This window comes from Cebus imitator, unplaced genomic scaffold, assembly GCF_001604975.1.
Source record: "Cebus imitator isolate Cc_AM_T3 unplaced genomic scaffold, Cebus_imitator-1.0 Scaffold19, whole genome shotgun sequence".
In the NCBI taxonomy this organism is placed as follows: Eukaryota; Metazoa; Chordata; class Mammalia; order Primates; family Cebidae; genus Cebus; species Cebus imitator.
The window spans coordinates 11456922-11462001 of NW_016107334.1; the positions used below are offsets into that span (position 1 = coordinate 11456922).

The following is a 5080-nucleotide window of genomic DNA, read 5'->3' on the forward strand; positions in this document are numbered from 1 at the left end:
AAAAAAAAAAAAAAAAAGCTAGAATCCTTCTCCCATTTTTGTATATTAATTTTTTTATCATAAAGTAGTACTTGTTATTCCAAACAGAGAAATACAGAAATGTGAAGAGTAAAAATCTCCCCTTTAAAAAGAGAAAATCAATTCATTACTTCAAATAGTATCGAGATACTTGGGCAGGTAGTGGCTTCATGTGTGTATGTTTGTTTGAAATGCTTACTCGTAACATCTGGGAACGGGAATAGTATGCCTCTGCAACTTTTGAACTCTCAGGGAAGCTTGTTTGCTGACTGGAAGAAGCTAGCGGTTACACTTAGTAATGAGTAGAGTCTTTTAAAGGATATAGTATTCTTCGTTTAAGAAAAATTTAATTTGTACCTTTTTGACCTTAAATTGAGAAAGAACAATCTAAAGGTAAAACTCGATCCAGAGATTTAGGAGAAAAGGCAACATTTTGCTTTGGTTTTAAAATAAACTCCCATTATTTGCCTTTTCTGGGGCTTCGAAACTTTCCTAGGAGGAAAGGCTTTGTTTCCATGTTACACAGAACGTCACTTTGTTCCTGAAGTGTGATCTCTGGCACTTGATATGCGAGACAACACACTTTTAAAAGGTTGTTTCAAGTATGGAGAGAAACACGTTTTCAGTGGTTTGCCGAAGTAAGGTGTTTTAGTAGGACTAGTACTTATCCTCTTGAATTACAGTATTGAGATTTGTATGGCATATTGAAAAGCATCGCTGGTTAAATATTGTAGGGACTTTTGCGTTCTAAATATTTACGAGTAAAATGCAAGTTGAAAGCTTATTTTTTAGCATGCTGTATTATGGAGCCACCTCAATTTAAACAGGCCATAAATAAAAAAGTGAAATGAAACAATATTCAGTGAGCTGTTTGCCCAGGTCACATTTAATTTTTGAAGGTGATTAAAATGCTTACTAAGAGCCAGCCTGGAGTCAATACTTTACATATGATGCTTTTGTTTTCCCCACCCTCCTCAGTTAAAAAAAAGCAACAATAATTTTCCAACTTATGTTTGTTTTGTTTTGTTTTAGCATGATAGTTTGGAAAACTGTCTAATAAGCCAGTGCTTTGATTCCGTTTTCTTTGTAATGGTGGAATAGTTTGTCATCCTATGAATATGCCGCTGTTTTGATTATCTTTGCTTTATTGACAGACGTTTGTTTCCGGGATTCTGCTGTTGCAATAGTAGCCTTTTTATATCTGTACACATATATTATTGCATATCAGATTCTTAAAAATGGAATTGCCGAGGCAAAGGGTATGTGCAATTTAAATTCTGATATATACCGGTAAATCTTTCTCTAATAAAACTACCTAGGAATAAATATAACAAATATTAGTGAGCTACTGGAGTCTTAATGAAGGACATAAAGTGAAATCTGAATACATGAGATGAAACAGTATTTTCTGGATGGAGCTAGTCACTCTTGTAGAATTTACTAATTTTCTCAAAGTCAGTGTCTTCTAGTGTGGTGTTGTAGAAAACTTGACATATTGGTAAGAAAACCTATCTGATAAAATGATAGTCATAAAATTTTGGAAAAAGAAGGTCCTGTCAGGAAACTTGTTAGAAATTTAAAGCACCTTGTCAGTTCAGGAAACAGGGAGTCTAGAAACATCTGTGCATTTGTGGGCTTTGGGTAATTATGATCATCAGTATTAATGTGTGTCAGATATTGTTTTAGGTGCTTAATTTATTTAATTTTCAGAGTAAACCTATGAAGTGAACGATTATCTCTACTTTCTGGTGAAGAAATTGAAACAGATACAATAACTTTTAAGTTCACTTAGCCAGCAAGGGTGGAAACTACGAATATGTGGTAAAAATGATATTATAGACTATTGGAGAAAGAATGGGTTGTTCAATACATGGTCCTAGGACTATTGGTTATCCATTTTTAAAAAATGTTTTCTGCCTCATAGCCTAAAAAAATCAAAGGAAATCTAAATGACAATAAACAAAATTACAAAATAGAAGAAGAAAATGTAGGATACTACTTTAATGTATGTATATTTATTTATATATACCTAGATTGAAAATAATTCTGTCTGCATGATACTAAAGAAGTAATAATAAAGTTGGGCATATCACTTGAGGTCAGGAGTTCGAGGCAAGCCTGGCCAACATGGCAAACCTCATCGCTACTAAAAATACAAAAATTAGCTGGGCACAGTAGGGCGTACCTGTAATCCCAGCTACTTGGGAAGCTAAAGCAGGAGAATTGCTTGAACTTGGGAGGCGGAGGTTGCAGTAAACTGAGATTGCTGCGCTGCACTCCAGCCTGGGCGACAAAGTGAAACTCAGTCTCAAGACTAATAAAGGGAAAAGTGTTTTTATATGTGTGATACATATCTGCATTTGCAGTCAGAATTTTATTTATTGGTGTACTTGATATAAGATTATTAGAAAGTTGAAAAAAATTAGGATGGTTCTCTGCCTCACCAAAGAACTGTTTAAATATGTAAGACAGTGGTGTGAATCATTATAAGGAACAGTTTCGTCGTCTGATTCACAAAGTGGCTGAAGGAAGTTTCAGTAGCTTCTGTGTTTTCAACCTGTTTCCCTATGGAGGAAGCAATAAAGTTTTAAGATTGTGGTGTTGTATATGCTTATTAGATTTTGCTGCATACTTAAGTATTTGTTTTTGTTAAGTCTTGGGAATATTAGTATTCCCTGCTGTGGCTATCTGAAATTAAAATGTAGGTTAGTATGAAAATGATTTATATCATTTTTTACTGTTACACCATTGATTTACATGATTCCCAGGAATTGATTTATTTTATCAAGCAGAACACAGTGGGCTTTTTTTTTTTTTAACTTTCAGTTTCAGGGTACATGTGCAGAATGTTCAGGTTTGTTACATAGGTATACATGTGCCATGATTGGTCTGCTGCACCTATCAATCTATCATCTAGGTTTTAAGCCCCGCATGCGTTAGGTATTTGTCCTAAATGCTGTCCTTCCCCTTGTCCCCCACCCTGCAACAGGCCCCAGTCCCTGGTGTGTTGTTCCCTTCCCTGTGTCCATGTGTTCTCATTGTTCAGCCACCAGTTATGAGTAAGAACATTCAGTGTTGGCTTTCTGTTCTGGTGTTAGTTTGTTGAGGACGGTGGCTTCCAGTTTCATCCTTGTCCCTGCAAAGGACATGATCTCATTCTTTTTTATGGCTGCATAGTGTTCCATGGTGTATATATGTACCATGTTTTCTTTATTCAGTCTATCATTAATGGGCATTTGGGTTGGTTCCATGTCTTAGTGTTTACAAATAGTGCTGCAATAAACATGTGTGCATGTGTCTTTATATTAGAATGATTTATATTCCTTTGGGTATATACCCAGCAGTTGGGACTGCTGGGCCAAATGGTATTTCTGGTTCTAGGTCTTTGAGGAATTGCCATACTGTCTTCCACAATGGTTTAACTAATTTACATTTCCACCAACCTTGTAAAAGCGTTCCTGTTTCTCCGCAGCCTTGTCAGCATCTATTATTTCCTGACTTTTTAATAATTGCCGTTCTGACTGGCATGAGATGGTATCTCATTGTAGTTTTGATTTGCATTTCTGTAATGATCGGTAATGATGAGCCTTTTTTCATATGTTTGTTGGCCGAATAAATGCCTCCCTTTTTTTGGATGCATCAATGGCTTCTTTTGAAAAGTGTCTGTTCATATCTTTTGCCCGCTTTTTGATGGGCTTGTGTTTTTCTTGTAAATTTGTTTGTTTCATGTAGATTCTCGATATTAGACCTTTGTCAGATGGGTAGACTGCAAAAATTTTCTCCCATTCTGTAGGTTGCCTGTTTAGTCTGACGAGAGTTTCTTTTGCTGTGCAGAAGCTCTTTAGTTTAATTAGAATCCCATTTGTCAGTTTTAGCTTTTGTTGTTTTCATCATGAAGGCTTTGCCCATGCCTAAGTCCTAAGTGGTATTGCCTAAGTTTTCTTCTAGGGTTTTTATGGTTTTGGGTTTTACATTTAAGTCTTTAATCTTTCTTGAGTTAATTTTTGTATACAGTGGGATTTTCTTGATACCTTAACCTTTTTGAAACCTTAAGAACTGCAGAAAATGGCCAAGCTAATGAATAAATATTAATGACAAAAATCAGTCATTACATACAGGGATTGTTTCGTGAGTGAGTGATGCAGTACAGTCAATATAGTTTTTTTGTTGTTATTTTTGAGACGGAATCTTGCTCTATGGCCCAGACTGGAGTGCAGTGGCACAATCTTGGCTCACTGCAACTTCTGCCTTCTGGGTTCAAGCGATTCTGCCTCAGCCCCCCAAATAGCTGGGACTACAGGCGCGTGCAACCACGCCCAGCTAATTTTTGTATTTTTAGTAGAGACAGGGTGTCCCATATTCACCAGGCTGGTCATGAACTCCTTACCTTGTGATCCGCTTGCCTTGGCTTCCCAAAGTGCTGGGATTATAGGGGTGAGCCACTGAGCCTGGCCACCAATATAGTTTTAATTTTGGTATTTACTGATAAATGCATACTTGCTTCATAGGTTTCAAAAGTAAAAAACTTACTGTGATTTATGAGAAGGCACTGAAGTTTGGCTCCCAACTTTTAATGATCCTCACTGTAGTAATAATTTTTGTGTTAGTGTGTTTGGCATTTTAGACAGTTATGGTTAAGGCTTTAATTTACATAGTTGGCTGATAAGTCTATGTTTTACAACTCTGAAATTTGTTTCGGGACAGCTTCATAAGACAGTTACGTTTCAAATTACAGTGTCCCCCTTCCAGGTTATATATTGGCACAAATTACAGTGTACTATTAATAAGGAAAGACACCAATTGGCCAGGTGCGGTGGCTCGCGCCTGTAATCCCAGCACTTTGGGAGGCTGAGGCGGGCATATCACCTGAGGTTGGGAGTTCAAGACCAGCATGACCAACATGGCAAAACCCTGTCTACTAAAAATACAAAAATTAGCCAGGTGGGGTAGCACATTCTGTAGACCCAGCTACTCAGGAGACTGAGGCAGGAGAATCATTTGAACCCAGGAAGCAGAGGTTGCAGTGAGATTGCACCACTGCACTCCAGCCTGGGCAACAGAG

The 5080-nt window shown here is 37.1% G+C and overlaps 1 protein-coding gene across 12 annotated transcripts in view; it reads left to right on the forward strand.

Annotated features, from left to right (window-relative positions):
* Positions 1–5080, forward strand: part of TJP1 (tight junction protein 1) — a 237820-nt gene that overhangs the window by 123953 nt on the left and 108787 nt on the right. The window lies entirely within an intron of this gene.